The sequence below is a fragment of the Peromyscus californicus genome, unplaced genomic scaffold (assembly GCF_007827085.1).
Source record: "Peromyscus californicus insignis strain IS unplaced genomic scaffold, ASM782708v3 Scaffold_16__1_contigs__length_79575227, whole genome shotgun sequence".
Lineage (NCBI taxonomy): Eukaryota > Metazoa > Chordata > Mammalia > Rodentia > Cricetidae > Peromyscus > Peromyscus californicus.
This window is the reverse complement of record NW_026294458.1, coordinates 23070743-23089124: the sequence shown is the minus strand read 5'-3', so window position 1 is coordinate 23089124 and position 18382 is coordinate 23070743. Positions and strand designations below refer to the sequence as shown.

Sequence of the window (18382 nt, the reverse complement as noted above, 5' to 3'; positions counted from 1 at the left end):
AGCCATACAGCCACCTCTACTGCTCTCCAGCCATGCTGGGTGGAACATAGACATGTTAGCACCCCAAGATCTACTTTTCTAAGGAAAAGAAAAACTGACTTAGACCCAAAGTTTTAGAGCCAAGAAATAAACTCTTACGACACAGGTCACACTATGTTTATCTTTTCCTGAAAAAAAGTTTAAATTCCAAACAAGAATAAATACAGTAGGCCATGGCAGGGAAGAGCAATGGTTAGCTCTTCCAACTGTTGCCACTTTAAACCAAGCAGGCTAGAAACAGGACATCTGGGAACGAAGACTCAAGGGGTAAATTTACAGTTATTAAAAGGAAAACCTGGTAATGAAAGAGGACACTAAATCAGTCCAGTGCTTCCTACCCTTAAGATTAGCAAGCATGGCACTGTCAACGAACGCTTATGTTTAAGCTAATATATTTGCAATATCATATTTAGACCTATTCAGGACGTTTAATCCAAATCACCTAAATCTTATAACGTACACGAAGAGAAGCACTAGAAAACTCCCAAGACCATCGAACAGGAAAGAACTCTGGTGTGTTGCTGTGGAGCATGTTCTCAGTAAAGCTGGAGTCAGGCTTGCTACTTGGAGTTTATTTCTGTGCATCCCACATGGCCAGAAATAACCAATGATTTTGGTGGCATCTAAATACTAGGATCTAAACTTGAGTTCCTCCTGCTCCCATGGAAAGATGCAATCTCTTCAAATTGCTTATTTGTTAGGATAAAAAGTTTGAATTTATCCAAACTGAAATATTCAACTATTTTATCTCCTTTCAGCCTCTTGGACACCCTCTCTCATCACCTTTTCTGTTTTCCAGGGTGCTTCTCACCTGCTAAAACACTTATTAGGGCACTGTACATACTTAGGCTTACTGTCTTCCTGCCTTGCTAAAACGTGTGGGTTTTTTTTAATTAATTCTAATTTTTTTTTTAATTTTTTTTTTTTTTTTTTTGGTTTTTCGAGACAGGGTTTTTCTGTGTAGCTTTGCGCCTTTCCTGGGACTCACTTGGTAGCCCAGGCTGGCCTCGAACTCACAGAGATCTGCCTGGCTCTGCCTCCCGAGTGCTGGGATTAAAGGCATGCGCCACCACCGCCCGGCTATTTTTTAATTTTTATTATTAAGAAATTTTCTATTCCTTTTACATACCAACCACAGATCCCCCTCTCCTCCCTCCTCCCACCTCCCAGCCTTCCTCCCCAACCCACCCTTCATTGCCACCTCCTCCAAGACAAGGTCTGCCAAGGGGAGTCAGCAGAGCCTGGTACATTCAGTTGAGGCAGGTCCAAGGCCCTCCCCCCTGCACCAAGGCTGTGCAAGGTGTCCCACCACAGGCACTGGGCTCCAAAAAACCTGATCATGCACCAGGGATGGATCCCAATCCCACTGCCTGGGAGCCCCCTAAACAGTTCAAGCTAAACAACTGTCTCGCTTATCCAGAAGGCCTAGACTAGTCCCATGGGGGCTCCACAACTATTGGTCCACAGCTCATGAGTTTCCACTAGTTTGGCTGGTCGTCTCTGTATGTTTTCCCATCATGATCTCAATGTCCCTTGCTTATAGAATCCCTCCTCTCTCCCATCGATTGGACTACTGGAGTTCAGCATGGTGCCTGGCCGTGAATCTCTGCATCTGCTTCTATCAGTTACTGGATGAAGGCTCTATGATGACAGGGTATTCACTAATCTGATTACCGAAGTAGGCCAGTTCAGGCACCCTCTCGACTATTGCTAATAGTCTAGTAGTCTAAGGTGGGATCAACCTTGTGGATTCCTGGGAACTTCCCTAATACCCTGTTTCTCCCTGTCTTCATTTATTATAGTATCTCTTTCCTTGCTCTCCCACTCTGTCCCTGTTTCAGCTCGAACCTCCCATTCCCTTATGTTCTCATCCCCCATCCCTTGCCCTCCATTACCTCCCCTCACCCCCAGTTTGCTCATGTGGATCTCATCTATTTCTCCTTCACTAGGTGATCTACGCATCCCTCTTAGGGTCTTCTTTATTAGCTAGTTTCTCTGGAGCTGTGGGTTGTAGTCTGGTTATCCCTTGCTTTACATCTAGTATCTACTCAGCCATTAAAGGCTAGGCTCACAACCAAAATAAAATGTGTGTTTTATGACAGAAGAATTACTATTTTGTACATTAAAAAACATTGTTCAATAGCTAGTTGTTGAGCAGGATTCTTAATTATAACTGATGTCACAGCAACTCCAGCTTAATGCTTGGGAGACAAGCACAAATGAAAACACTTTTAGATATGCAACCCAGAGACTCACTCTCATTTAGAAAAGAATGAGGTGCTCAATAGCCCCTATGGAAGGAAAGTACAGGCACTTTTAATAAAGAATTAATATATATTTAAAAAGTTCCAAACAATGCAATCCACACCATAAATGGTCAAGAATTACAGGCCATGAATTTGAGGATGTACAACATTAAGAAATACACCTGGAGGCTGGAAAGATGGCTCAGCAGTTTAAGAACACTTGTTGCTCTTCCAGAGTACCAGGGTTTGGTTCCCAGCACATACTTGACATCTAACATCTGTTACTCTAGTTCCAAAGAATCTGATGCCCTCTTCTGACCTCCCCATGGGTATTGAACACATGGGGTGCTCAGACATACATGCAGGCAATTACACATAAAATAAAAATAGATCTTTAAAAAAGAAAAGGAAACACATCCAAAGACAGCAAGATGGCTCTTGCTGTATGTGCTAAATAGTTTCCTGTCAACTTGATACAAGAATCATTCTGATAGAAGGAACTGTAATTGAGAAAATGCCTCTATTGGATCGGCCTATGGACAAGCCAGTGGTACATTTTCTTGAGTGATGGTTGGTGATTGATGTGGGAGGACCTAGCTCACTGTGGGTGGGGCCACCCTTGAGGTGGTGGTCCTGGGTGCTATAAGAAAGCAGGCTGAGCAAGTTATGAGGAGCAGCCAGTAAATAAGATTGCTCTATGACTGGACTCTGCTTCAGTTCCTGCCCTGACTTCCCTGGATGATGGACTATAATCTACAAGATGAAATATAACCTTTCTTCCCCAAGTTGTTTTTGGTCAATGGTGTTTTATCGCAGCAATAGAAACCCTAACTAAGATACTATACAAGCCTGGTGACTTCTGTTTGATCCCCAGAACTCATGTAAAGGTAGAAGGAAAGAGCCAACTCCACAAGGTTGTTCCCTGACCTACACAATCACACCACACACACATACACACACACACACACACACACACACACACACACACACACACACACACACATACACACTTTCTTTTAAAAGTGATATGTCTAAAGAAATAATTGAGTATATAAACAATGTAATTTGTAAATAAAGACAGAAGGAAGGAAGGAAAAAAGGCACTCCACCTGGCTCTTTCCATTGGCAATATGAATTTCAGTTCCCTCTATTTTTAGCACATCTTTTTATTTCTGTTGTGGTTGCTCGCTCCCATTCTCTCATCTCAGGGTGATGTTCTCTCTGCTCCTCTCACACTGAGCCATCTCTCACCAGGCACTTGCCCCTCCCAGCAGGGAGCAGAGCTTGTCATATGCAGAGAGAGAGAGAGAGAGGCCAGGCCTCTCCTGCTCACCAACATATGCCAAGCCCAGCAGTGGCCTGGCACACATAAATGAGTCCTGATCTGAATAGAGTGGGGCATGGCCAGCCCAGAATTAACTGTTCTGTGTATAAGGCCTGGGCACCCACCCAGTAGAGAAAGGCATTCAACACATTCAGGATAATTTCCCGCAAAATGACAAAAAAAAAAAAAAAAAAATGGCTTTCTCTGTCAAGAGCCTGAGTCAGGAATTTGGTGCCTTGGAATCGGTGACACCGGGGCTTTGACAGAAGATGAAGCAGAGGAGGGGGGAATAAAGGACCTCACTCATTTCATTAAGCTGACTTGTCTCAGTTCCCAAAAATCTGGTGCCACAGCGACTTGACATTCAAAGTAGTCAGGCCATCTTGGCCTCCAAGGCTCCTGTTTCTACAGACCTGTGCTTCAATCACTACCACTGATTCTACTGCCAACGGCTCTGCTGCACCCTGAAGGGACTGTTAAAATGTTGAGAGATGATAAGTGATACACACAATTCCAACAGTGATGCTATGCTGGACCATGAGAGATACAGAGCACTGAGAATCGAGGGTAAAGGGGTAGGCAAGATCAATGGCAGATGTAGGGAAGCAAGACTGGACATGATACACTGGAAAGACAGGGGTCACTAGACTAGCTGGGAATGGATCTCATTCTCCACGGCAGATAAAGTGTGTTGGTCTCCATCCAGGTCATCTCAATGTCAGAGTAAGAGTCCGGCACTAGGAACCATACGAGCCTTCAATAAAACCATGTGAGTGACAGACACAAGGATAGTAGAATTTCTCACCAGCACATCTGATGGCCATGGGTGGACTGACTTGAAGAATATAATGACATGAGACAGATCAGCTGGACAAACAGCACGATGGGGTCAATATTCACAATGAAGATTTCTACTCATGTACTGGCAACCACAATGAAGAAAAACGAGTGGAGAAGGAGTTGTTGAGAAATATTATTTTAAGGTGTGTTACTTTTGTTTATGTTGCATTTGTCAAACTCTGTGAAGCTGTGTTACTTTGTCTGTCTAAAATACCTGAGGGTCTAATAAAGAACTGAACAGCCAATAGCAAGGCAAGAGAAAGGATAGGCCAGGGCTGACAGGCAAAGAACAATATATAGAAGGAGAAATCTGGGAGGGAAGAAGTAGCTAGAGAAGGAGGAAGATTCCAGGGGCCAGTCACCCAGCTACATAGCAAGCCATGGAGTAAGAAATGATGAAAGGAGCCGGGCGGTCGGTGGCGCACGCCTTTAATCCCAGCACTCGGGAGGCAGAGCCAGGCGGATCTCCTGTGAGTTCGAGGCCAGCCTGGACTACCAAGTGAGTTCCAGGAAAGGCGCAAAGCTACACAGAGAAACCCTGTCTCGAAAAACCAAAAAAAAAAAAAAAAAAAAAAAAAAAAGAAATGATGAAAGGTAATTAGAATTAGAGAAAAGTAAAAGCCCAACAGCAAAAGTTAGATGAGATAATAAAGTTAAGAAAAGCTGGCAAGAAACAAGCCAAGCTAAGACCGGGCATTTATAAGTAAGAATAAGTCTCCATGTGTGATTTATTTGGTAGCTGGGTGGCAACCCACACACACACAAAAGACCAAAGACAAACCAACAACAGTCAGTCCTCATGGGAAGCCCCTCCCAGGATGTGGAATGGCCCCTGCATCTCAAAAGAGCTTGGAGTGGTTTTTTTTAATCTAACCTGGGGGCCCCACGGTGCTTACACATGCAGGTGTTTTGGGGACCTGATCTTGTTCTTCTTTGCTGTGAAAACCACACACCACCTGCCTTCCCCAGAAAACTCTGTACACCTCTAATTTTGCCATTTCCTTTGATTTCTCCTTCTGCCATTTCCCCCCAATATGGGCAGTGTCCAGCCTGTGGCCAGGTTTCTGCCATGAACACTGGACGACCCCTGCTATTTTCTTTCTCTTTCCCTCTCCAGCCTTTCCTCTGTGTCCTCTGGAGTTACACTCACTGAAATGCATTTGCCAAGACACACAGTTACCATCATGATAAGATATAGATAATATATATATATATATATATATATATATATATATATTATTGCAAAACAAACACAATTACCCTTCTTTTCTCAGCTTAAATGCTTTTCTCAGCTTCCATCAGTTTACCTAAAAGATTAGGCCATTAATCTCTGGTGTCTCAAAGCAAGCCTTGAAATAGCGCAACCCCCTTTCCAAGACCACACTATATGGCACAAGCCGCATCCTAATTACTCTAATTACTCGAAGAACATAATGAGATCCAGCAGCAGATGGCTACAGATTAAGTTCCACCGAAAAGAAATTCCCCTCTCTCTTGCCTCTTATTGAAGAAACGCTGCCTTGAAAAGAAAAATCAAAATTAAATCATTTGTTCACAAAGCCAAATATAACTCTAAATGTTATTCTGCTTTGCTACTTCCTTCGATAGTACCTTTCCTTTAAAAAATTAATTTCTTCATTTATGTAGTTATGTTACAAGTGAAAATGGCCTTGTTGAACAACACAAAACAAAAACCAAATACTCACAGAAAGTTTTGAGTTTATGCTACAGAGCACATATTTCTACAAGCCTCTCTTATTACCTCAACAATGTGTCTGACAAAATATGGAATTAGAGAAGGAACTTGAGTCTAACAACAAAAAAGTCTCTAAAACACAATAATCCCAGCTGTGCACACACACAAAACTGGAGTGTCAAACTTCAATTTACCATTCTAATAACGACCACTTCAATCTCCAAAAATGCTTCAATATTTTTTTCCTTAGAAATGATCTTGTCAGGGGCTGGAGAGATGGCTCAGCAGCTAAGAGTACTCGTTGCTCTTCCAGGGAGCCTGGGCTCAGTTCCCAGCATCCATGGTGGCTCACAGCTTTCTCTAACTCCAGTTCTGGCCTCCTTTGGTACTTGGCACAAAGCCAAACATGCAGGCAAAACACCCATACACAAAAAAAATTAAAAACAAATCTTTTTGAAAAGGAGTTTGTTCACTGGGCATGATAGTGCACACCTAAAATTCTGACACTCCAGAGGCTGAAGCAGAAGGGTCAGGAATTCAAGGCTAGCCTTGGCTATATAGAGAAATCTCAACTCAAAAAAAAAAAAAAAAAAAAAAAAGAGAGAAAAATTTCTTCCCTAACTTTTCCTTGTGTGCTGATGACAACAGGCTTATACCTTGAAACTATCCTTTCCCACTATTTTAATATTATTGTGTCTATTTTTCCAGATAAAATAACAAAGGCATGACCCCACAGCTATTATCACCGCATGCCCAGGACCCTCCTCCACGGCCTCCTAATACCACAAAGGAGGTAGACACCGAGCGGCCTTGGTCCACAGCTTGGATGGATGCCCGATGCCATTGTAGAAGGTGTGGGTGGAAAAGAAGAACCTGACCAGAGAGAGAAAGTCACTTTTCACACTAGTGTGACGTCGGCGGATACCGTGAGAACCAATTCCTGGTAACCCCTCTTCCCCAAAGCTATGTGCTGGCTTCAGTTCTAATGGAATCTCCAACTATGTGATTAATGTACCACTGTACTCCAGCAGACCCCAGGGCTCTGTCCTCCCTTCCCACCCCACCCCGAAGGCAACACTGAAAATTCATCATCAGAAATGACCTGTCCTATTTGTCTCAAACAGTGAGGCGTTCTCTAAGAAGCGGACTTCCTGTATCCCACCTCTGAACACTGAATTTCATTTGCTTCTCCTATACAGAATTGCGCTATTAATCATTCCAAGAAAACTTGGGAACGCTTTTCAATGCTGACGTTTTCTTTAAAGCAGGCATTACAGAAGCATGGAGAAGTAACACACAAGAAATATGAGCAATGATGCAATCATGCTGTGGATTCTGTTTTACTCTTTTTTCCCATACTTGCCTGAATATGTGTATGAAGCTGGCCTGGCTTAGACCTCTAAGTCATTTGCCTTAATACTTGGGCTGTATTTTTCTCAGAATTTATTTTGAGTTTTTTTGTTTGTTTGTTTTAATTTCTTAAAATGATGTATTCATTTTTATTTTATGTGTATTGGTGTTTTGTCTGCATGTATGTCTGTGGGGAGGTGTCAGATCCCCTGGAACTGGAGTTACAAACAGGTAGTGAGTTGGCATATGGATGCTGGGAATCAAACCAAGGTCATCTGGAAGATCAGCCAGTGTGCTGAACCACTGAGCCATCTCTCCAGCCCAGTATTTCCTTATTTGGGGTCATAGTGTGTCAACCTGAGAAGTGTGTGGATAATTAAAAATTTAAAAAGAGAAAATTGACACTAAGAACATTTGCAGAAGGCAGATTTTCCTGTTAGGTGCTTAACAATACTTGAGAATTTGTTTCCCAAGAGTGGGAAGTACTTATTGATTCACATCATGTGTCAGGGCTCCAGGACAGTGACAGCATTTTGTGACTCACCAGGGATGGTCCTCAAGGACCATATTGCTTTGCCCCTGGGGGTGGAAGGGCTCAGGTGGGACCTGCCTACCTCCTTCTGCACTGTAGTGACCATATTGCTATGTCCATGGGGGTGGAGGGGCTCAGGCAGGACCTGCCTAACTCCTCCCGCACTGTAGCAAAGTCTAAGAGTTTTATTGCATTTCAGCAGCCCTCTTAAACATGTCATAATTATCACAGCAATAGCAAGGCATGGTCTCTTCACATACTTTCTGGTTATCTGTCTCCCCATGGCTACCCCTGTCATTAATCTAGATGTCTGCCTTATACACCTTCTTCCTGGCACTGCCAGATACAACCATTTGACATGGCCCATGACCTCACTGCCCACACAACTCCTCAGGAACCCAGTCAATCATCATCCTGTGAATCTGCATCTCAACATGTGTTCTCTACAATGAACACAGCAGTGCTCTGCCCATAAATGACACCCCTCATTCCCTTACCTCATTTACAGTTCCAGATAGAACAGGTGCACGGCCCCAGTATAACTGCAAGGAAACCAAGAAGATACAGCTGCTGTGTGGCTCTAAGAGGAAAACAAGACTAAAGGAACATGCAGCGCTGTCTCTGACCCACCCAGGTACTTGGCGCCTTGTGTGCACAGCAAGCTTTATAAGCATTCATGTCTTTACCGAAACCACTCCATAAGATAAGTGTTATTGCCATATCCATTTCACAAATAAGGAAATTAAGGCCCAAGGAGTTAAGTAACTCTCCTAAGAGATTAAGTGGCCTCTCTGAGAGTCAACTGAAGCCGCGTGCCACAGAACAGATGATGCCATGCTGCTTCCCAAGCACGGAAGGTACACGAGCTCACACTGTTAAGGAAACTGGCATTCAAATATCTAGAGGATTTTCCCATCAAAAAAAATAAAAAGACTTCAATAAACCTTGAGTCTTGTGAACACAAACTCAGAAATGAGACAGAAAAATCAAAATGAAGGGAAGTATTTTTAGTGAGCCTGGTAGATATTACTACTCTAGATAAATAAATCAGGAAGCAGACGTGAGGGAAGAAATAACCTCACACAGCTGGGATTTCAACCCGAGTCTATGTAGCCTCAGCCTCTCAGCAAGTATTAACTGTAGCTTACTATTGCTCCAACTAAATAGAGCAGACATAAACCCAAGTCCCTAAGTCACCTACTGGAAGCTAACTTCATCTTACTCATTCATTTGTTTGGTGACTAATCTTAATTGGGGTTGCAAGCGTCCAGATTTAGCTGAGATTCAGAAACTATCTGTCCTTTTAACAATCAAAGCTGCGGAAAATTAAGACGTACCTGTGAAAAGGATGATTGATTGCACGGCAAGAATAATAAACAGACCAGCCAGATGTAATTGGGTTGAAAGGGGAGGGGTGATCAGACATAAAGCACTTTTTAACCTAGAAGACACAAGAAATAAAAAAGAGGGGCTGGTTTGGGGATTTAGCTCAGTGGTAGAACGCTTGCCTAGCAAGTACAAGGCCCTGGGTTCGGTCCTCAGCTCCAGGGGCAAGAAAAAAAAAAGAGGGGCTGGTGAGATAGCTTGGCAGGTAAAGGCACTTGCCACCAACCTTGACAATCTGAATTTGTTTTTTTGTTTTTGTTTTGTTTTGTTTTTGTTTTTCGAGACACCCTGGCACCCCCAACACACACACACACACACACACACACACACACACACACACACACACACACACTAATAAATATTTTTAAAAGAACAAAAAAAAAAAAAGGAGAGTACGCCAGGCAGTGGTGGTGCACACCTTTAATCCCGGCACTCAGTAGGCAGAGCCAGGCGGATCTCTGTGAGTTCGAGACCAGCCTGGTCTACAGAGCGAGATCCAGGACAGGTGCCAAAACTACGTGGAGAAACCCTGTCTCGGAAAAAAGAAGAAGAAGAAGAAGAAGAAGAAGAAGAAGAAGAAGAAGAAGAAGAAGAAGAAGAAGAAGAAGAAGAAGAAGAAGAAGAAGAAGAAGAAGAAGAAGAAGAAGAGGAGGAGCAAGGAGAAGAAGAAAGCAAAGGAAGAAAAAAAAGGGCAAGAAACAGTGAGATGGAAAGAATGAATGAATGAATGACAGGTGAAGTCACAGTGTAAATGGAGCCCAGCCAGATGGGCTGAACTTTCCATCTCTACTCAAACAGAAAATGCTAGGAAGGGAACAGCTGCTAAGAACCTTGGTGCTGATAAGAACATAGTCTTAGACTCATATGTTGACTATAAAGCATTAGAATATCAACACTAAGGCTGTGATTTGCTAAACTCCTCTGAAATAAGGGGGAAAGGGAATAATGCAGGAAATGATGAAGATGTGGAAGATAATCTGCCACACAGGCACTGGGAGACTGAAGGCTGTCCCTCAAAACCTCCAGGAGATCATTAGTGAGAAGCTGGGGGCACAAGATCTGGGGTCCTTATAGTTACCCCAACATGGATAAGGCCTCCTTGCTTGGCTAATAATTTTCTCTAAACTTTTGTCTAGGGACTAATGATAAAATTAATAATAATAATAATAATAGCTGCTTGGAAGTACTCCCAGAATCACTGGAAGATGCTGAGCTACATTAAAATGCAGCTTCGAGTTATATAAAACCACATTAAAATGTAACACCCTTCAAAACTCCATCTTACCTCATTTCAAAACTGTATGTCGACCAGAAAAGCACAAAGGGAATTTACAGAGAAAAGGGAGGCACTGATGGTCCATCTCCACTAAAGAAAGAACTCGGGTGGGAAGGAGGAGAGATCTATTGGACAATTTCCAACAGAGCTTCATTTGTGATAGATTATGTATTTATCACTCTGCCACAGCGTAGGGACAGAAGTTCCTTTCACTTGATTCTAACATTCTTATCAATTAAGATTAAGCAAAGGCTGTTCCTAGCTCTGACCTCCATTAAGCCTCCAGCCCATGTATCAAGCTTGGCTGCTGGTATTCATCCCCTATCTTGGTTTTTTGTTGTTTTGTTTTGTTTTTTCTTTCCCCTGTTGCAGTGGCAAAAGAAACTTCAAGAATGAAGGGTCTATTCTAGCCCACAGTTCAAGGTTCAGCACCTCATGTCAGAGAAGTGAAGGCAGCTGGAGCCTGAAGAAGCAACCAAGGCCTTCTGTGGCTCCTTTACTTTCCTCTATTCAGTCCAGGATTGAGTGCAGGGAATGGTGCCTGTGGTGGTATTGTGGTCCCCAAAATATTGTGTACCTTAATAAACTTATCTGGGGTCAGAGAACAGAAAAGCCACAAGATACTTAGGCTAGAAAATGTTAGCACACGCCTTTAATCGTAGCATTCCAGAGACAGAAATCCCTCTGGATCTCTGTGAGTTCAAGGCCGCATTGGAAACAGCCAGGCATGGTGACTCACGCCTTTAATCCCAGAAAGCAGCCTTCAATCCCAGGGAGTGGTGGTAGAAAGCAGAAAGGTTTATAAGGCGTGAGGACCAAAAACTAGAAGCATTTGGCTGGTTGAGCATTCAGGCTTCGAGCAGCAGTTCAGCTGAGAGCCATTGGGATGAGGACACAGAAGCTTCCAGTCTGAGGAAACAGGACCAGCTGAGGAATTGGCAAGGTGAGATAGCTGTGGCTTGTTCTGTCTCTCTGATCTACCAGCATTGACCCCAATAACTGGCCTCGGGTTTGATTTTATTAATAAGAACTTTTAAGACTCATGCTACAGTGCCACCCACAGTGGGGCAGTCATCCCATCTCAATGGATGCGATGAATATAATTCCTTAGCGGTATAGCCAGAGGCGCATCTCTCAGGTAATTCTAGTCAAACTGACAAATGAGATGAACTCTCACACTCCCCTTGAGTCCATCCTCCTGAGTTCATCATCTTCCCCAAATCCCATCTTTCTTTTACCATTTCAATTAGCAACACCCCAAACAAGAACCTAAGAGACTCATCCTTGCCACTCGGACCCCCTTACAATGACCCTGTCATGGAGAGAACCGAAATGACTCCCGGTTAAGTCTCCTCTTCATCCTTGCCGTCCATTAGTGCCTCAGGCCAGACCCTCCTCACCCTCCTCACCTCTGTACAAGCTTAACACGCCTTTCCCCCAGTGTGCCTCCCTCCCCCTCCAATACACTCTGTGCCCCACACCAGAGGAATTCTTACAAAATGCAAATGAGATCCTGTCACCACCCAGTACAGGGGCTTGGAATGAATAGCCTCCATTCTCCAGAGGACATAAACCAAGTTTCTTAGCATGACAAAGAGGCCTTCCATGCCCCAGTGCCCGTCTGTCATTAACAGCTTCATCTTCCATCTCTTGCCACCTCACTCCCTGCAGTTAAGCTGATGAACGCATGGCAGCTCTTGTTGATGACTCTATGCTTTTTTATCTTCCCTCGTGTCCTAGATGGTTCGCTGTGCTAGAACGTGCTCCCTCTTCCACAAGCCAGGCTGCAGAAGAGCCCCCTTCCAGGACTCTTCCCCGACCCTTGTCTCTGCTCACTTGGCTGGTCTTCCACTTCCCAACAGCAAGTTTTCTCCCATCGCAGTGGGAAGCAGCCATGCCCACTCAGCACCCGGTACTCCCACATAAAACATCTACTGGCCAATCTGCATTATTCATCAGCTCGCTAACTGGGCAGGGAAGTTACCTTCTCTGTCCATAGTGCCTCATGTGTGATAACTACCACTGCACTAAGATGAACTGTATTCATTAACTACCTCACCTTCCACTTGACATAATGTGTAACATTTTCTCTTGCTTTTCTATAAAGATACAGCGGAGAGATTTATATCAAATAATGTTTTGTATGGTCAGCAGGAGAATGAAAGGGGGCTCTACCTAGATCTCTCCAGCCTCGCAGGGCATTGTGCCACCATTCTGCTTAGTACTTAAGGTAACCACTAAGTCAGGGCTGCATCCCAGAGAGAGGGAACTACAGCACTGGGGTGAGTGTTGAAACCTAAGTCTTACATAAGTTCAAGTGCTTCCCACTTCAGAAAGAGAGGACTATATAAAATGCACAGAAAGAAACGGCAACACAAAGAATAAGGAAAGAGAAATGTTCCGAGGTTTTTCCTATCCTCAGTTTTCTCTGTTCTCCACATTCATCAGCAAAATAGGTAACTCTGGGTAATGGGGTCACCTAAGACCACAGCTGTTGCTAGAACACAGTATAAAGGTGAGCTGAGGTTAGAAGGTAGAGAAGTTAAGCATTAATTAGTTCCATTCCATCAGACAACGGTTCACGAAACTCTTACAAATCATTTCACAAACATGTGAGCCAGCAAATGGGAAGAAGCTCATTTACAATGCTTAGCCATCATCCTTCCAAGCAACTGTGCTTCCTTTTGATGCTTGGACATTTGTGTATATGAGATGTTACAAAGAGAAACAAAGCAAGACAGCACAAATGAAATACAAGATGGAATGTGGGCCTGAAAAGGCAAGGTCAGCTAACTGTGAGAACTATTTCATGTGCTCCTTCCAGAAGAAGACCCCTTCCTCCAGGACTTGTGGTGAGACCACAGGCCTCAAACACTACTTACATCCTCTTCCCTCGCCTCCCTGCCTCCTCTCTCTCTGGAGGGTTGGAACACCAGGGAGCAAATTGTGAGTATTGAGGACCATAAGCTGGTATTAGTTATAGCCACAAGTTTCAGGACCAAGGCTATAACAAGTGTAATACATGCCATCCTAGAAGATCAGCCTGGTACCGACGAGCCATCAAGAGCATGCCTGGCTTCCTTAGTGAAGGTAACTCAAACCCCATAAAGATTGCTTCAGTTGCTCAACAATGCTTGGAGTTCATCACTCAAAGAACTAAAAGGGCTATAACTCAGGGACACCAGGCAGAAAGGCCAACAACAGTAGCCTTGAGAAATACAAAGGAGGAAAGAGAACGCAGCATCAACTCAGCAGGCATGTGACGCTTGGCAGTCAGCCCTGCAGGGCGGACAGTCTGTGGGCAGAATTCACATCCTTTTCTCTGCTGCCAAAGGCCAAGAAGGCACAGACAGAGAAATACCAACTCCTATCCTCCATCGGGCTAATAATTAATGAGACCTTTCTAAGAACAATGAATGAACAAAAACAATGCTCTTCTGTTTTGCATGGGCATATGACTATTTACATCACTCCAACTGGGCTTTGGAACTTTTCTAAGCTGAAACAGCTCAGTAATGTGTTAATCGGGAATCAAACACACAGCCCATGTATGTCAGTTTCCCACCTGCTAGAGGCAGACTGCCAAACCAAACTTTGAAGCAGAAGCCTCGCGCGGTTCAGCTTAACAAATCAGCCAACATTAGTGGACCAGGGGTTGAGACATGGAGTGAAAAACAGATGAGCTGACTATGAGGAAGCCACAACATACTGGGAGGAGGAGTGAGAATCAAAGATAAGGTCAAAGCGGTCTACTAAAGCTAGCACGCTATACAAATGGTCGGATACAAAGATCACTAGCCGGAGTTAAGTGAGTAAAGAAAGGCAAGTGACCTGGAGCCCAGGAGAAGTTTAAAACAACAGAATCAATTTAGTTTGGATTTCAAATGAGGGTGTGAGGGAGCTAAGTCAGCTGGTAGCAAACCCTGGGCTGAATTCCCTTTCCCCATGCCTCCCTCCACAGCAGAACACTGTTCTGAAATCAGAGGAAAGGGCCAAAAGTATAGGCTCTTGAGTCTGGGAATCCAGCTTTCAAAAAAATGAAGACCCTAGGCCTGGAGAGACGGCCCAACGGTTATAAGCCTTTGCTGCTCTTGCAAAGGACCCAGGTTCAGTTCCCAGCATGTACATCACATGGCCCACAGCTGCTATAACTCCAGTGCCAGATCGGATGCTCTTTTCTGGCCTCAGCATATATAGCATACATGTGGTGTGCATACAGACAAGCAGGCACGCACGCGCACGCGCGCGCGCGCGCACACACACACACACACACAGACACATAAATAAAAATAAATAAATGAGTGCGGATCCTAACAACATTTGAACCAGTGGGGTCTGGCTGTTCCCAGGGTGAAAAACTGAAGGATGCAGAGCAACCGCCCACGGTTTGTCAGTGAAACCAGAAAAATAAAAAGCATTTCATTTGGAATTGTCAGGCAGCATTTTTCTTAAGCAACTCTCTGCTACAAGGCTGCTTCCAAGGGGTGCTGGTTCTAACGGCCTCTCCTTTGGCAAACAAGTATTTCATCACTGTGCTGACAATCTTGTGACGTCATTTGCCTATATACTCCAATTGCTGGAGGCCACTAAAACTAAAGCATTTTCAAACAAAATTGCCTCAGCCGCAGACTGAGTTAGGGAGCCCTTTCCTTAACCACACAGCATCAGGAAGTTTAAAGTAATATTCCTATAAACTAAAGTTTGGTCCAAGACACTCAACAATTAATATGCAAGCCAACTGGGGTAGTCATGCTCCACTCAACTCAATCAACCAACCTTTACTGATTCACTGTGCAGGGTACTGTTTTAAGACCCAATGTTTTGAGAGGGGAATAAGCTAAAGGTGGGAAGCCACGTAACACGCAAGATCAAGACACGGCCCCTGTCTGGTGAATAACAATAAATAAGAAAACCACTTGCTCAGCATTAACCAGCAGTGCTGGACCATGGCTGGCCTGAGAATTGTCACTGGCTACAAGCAGATCACTAAAGTAGAAAGATTGACATTACGCATGTTAAAAACTTTTATGGCACTGTATCGGTAAGTTGGGCTTATTTGAAGCTAATACCTTTTTGAATGAGGCTTCTATGGTGTCTATTTCACATTTCGCTTTTCTACTATCTAATTTTTATTACATTTTACAAAATCACACGGACTGAGTAGCCATGCAGTAAGTGATGTAACAGTCGTGGGTCTGCTCCACAACACCAGCCCACAAGGACGGAAATTGCCTGAGGGACAAAGAGACGCTCCAAGGAAGATACGAACTTCAAGGAGCAGAGGAAGAAGAGCAAAGGCTTTCCAGGACAGCTTGGATGAGAGAAGGTGGAAATCTGACAAGACTTGGGGTCAGAAAAGTGGAGGGGACAGTCACAGATCATAAGTGAAAGCACAGTGACAGGCAGCGAAAGGGCACAGAGCTAAGTAAAAGACAGAGCTGTGAGTCCACCACGTAGGCTCTGGGCTTTCTCAAAACCCAACAGGAAAGCACTCGAGATTTCTACACGCAGGGGGAGAATGTGTTTGTGTTTTTATTGGAGTCACTGCAGCAGCAGGATGGGCAGATCTGAAGGGCAACAAGAGGCACAGATCAATCATGCCCATACCAGAATAATCAAGTTACAAAGAATCCTGGGTGTGTTAAGGAAAATAGCTGAGGACAACTAGAAGAAATGTTTCAGATATTATGCATCCCTGCCTTCTTATCAATATGGATCCGGATTTGCAAATGAACAGGTGCTCACTAAATTCAGTGTGTGGCCTGATCCTGTGCACTCAGGGGGATCAGGAATAATTAATGGAGGAGGATAAGCATGTTCTGAGACAACAGGAAATACGGCTGTCGGTGAAACGCAAATCCTAAATGAAAATGTCAAAGTTCAGTAAATATAAGAATTGCCACGAGAACTGTGACACATAAGTGGTAAAATACAAATTCTAAAATCATCTCGGGCTTTAATTGCCTTAAAGTGGTAGACAGAAATAGACTAGGTGAAGGGTTTACAGCTAACACGTTTATTTTGCACGTTCTATAAACACATGAAAGGTTTAAGGAACTAAGAATAGCCTTCATTGGTGCTCTCTTTGGTCCCCCAGAAGTCAGCTGGGGACCTCAGCGGACTTCAGGTGGCTGCTGGAGTCTGTAACAAATTGAGATTCATATTCAACCCAGGCAAATTCTGTGGGCTCAGATAATCTCTCCAGATGGGGGTGAGGATGGGAAGGAAGGGTTCCTCTGAAGGAGGTGAGTGTTTCCTGAATGCCCCCACAGACAACATAATTCCCACAAACAAAACCAACAACTCTGATACTCTTGAATGCATCCCCACCCCAAGCCCACCGTGTCTTCTGAGAATGGAGGACCCTGTAACCAAGGTGCTTGAGAAGAACTGGGAATAGGGAATGTAGGGCAAGCAGATTCCCATTTTCATGGAATAATTTTTAAAATGAAACAGATGGTTAGAAAGAAAAAAAATCTATTACTGTTCGGTCATTAACACTGGGCCAACGTTGACACACTGTACCCTCACCCACAGTCGACACACAGGGACTGCCACTGTCCTGACACTGTTGTGTGGCCGGGCTCAATGTCTGTGTGATGGCAGATTGGCTGTGATAAAGCACGCAGAGAAAGTAGCTGCCATAGTTCAGGGCACATGATTTTTACAAAGGCTTAGTTTGGTAACTTCCACGGCATTCTAGTCAGGAAGTAGAATGAGCCCTTTTGTATTTCTACAGCTGGATCTGCGAACGTAAAATTCTGCAATTAACCTGTGAGTTAGCTCACTGTTCAAGACGTGCAAAACTAAATATTGAGAATGATTTGCTCAAAAACTCATAAGCTTTTAATCTAAGATCATCAATGGCCACTTCATTTTATTTCTATAAAAACATAATATTCCCTACATCTTATAAAACAGCCCTGTGATATAAATGTTCACATAAAAAAGAGCAGAACAAAATTATCTCCCAACAGCATTAATTGCCCTTTTCTTTTAATTTAGAAAAAAATGAACAAATTCTCAATCAGTGCCCAGCATCTGCAAAACACTATTGGGAATCAAGAGAAAACAAAAGATCTAATTATACACAAGGTCTAGGAAAGATATAGAACAAATTCACTTAATGCCAAGAGTGTATGAAGTGGGGTGGGGAGGGGGCTGCATTCTAAGTCTCCCAGACCCTCTGCAAGGCCTGTACAATGCGCTAGTGCAGAAAGTGATGAATAAGCTTCATTGATAATAGTGGCTACGTCACGGCTGGCTGAACATTCAGTCCACAAACAGAAGGCTTCTGTCTTTGCTCGAATCAACCATAGGAAAGTTTTAGTAAAAAGACTGTTATATTCAAATGGAAATCAGTACTTTCCAGCAAGAATGGACAATTAGCAACTCCTTAAACTGGCACTAAGAGGAACAGCAGAAAAAATATGCCCCAAACATCTAATATTTCAAAATGTGAAATAAGAAAGATTACTGATTGCCATTTGAAACTTTCACTCGGCATAGGCTGGATGTTAGAGATCCTTCAACCACCGAGCTACACACCCTGAGTTTCACTCACATCTTCTGTAGATCTCTACTACACACAAGATTAAACCACAGTCTAAGACTCCAAGCACAAGTTAATTTATATGGTGTTCCTTGAACATTAGCAAAAAAGTACAAAGTCTACAAGAATCTACAATAGGCA

At 43.6% G+C, this 18382-nt stretch overlaps 1 protein-coding gene across 2 annotated transcripts in view; it reads right to left on the bottom strand.

Moving 5' to 3' along the window:
* Igsf11 (immunoglobulin superfamily member 11) overlaps positions 1-18382 on the bottom strand; it is a 122946-nt gene that overhangs the window by 64087 nt on the left and 40477 nt on the right. Inside the window, exon 2 of one of the 2 annotated variants that reach the window (XM_052740696.1) lies at positions 9365-9468. The exons of the other annotated variant lie outside the window; for it this stretch is intronic. The gene's annotated coding sequence lies outside the window, so the exon portion shown is untranslated. The remainder of the gene's footprint in view (positions 1-9364; positions 9469-18382) is intronic. 2 annotated transcript variants of the gene reach the window in all.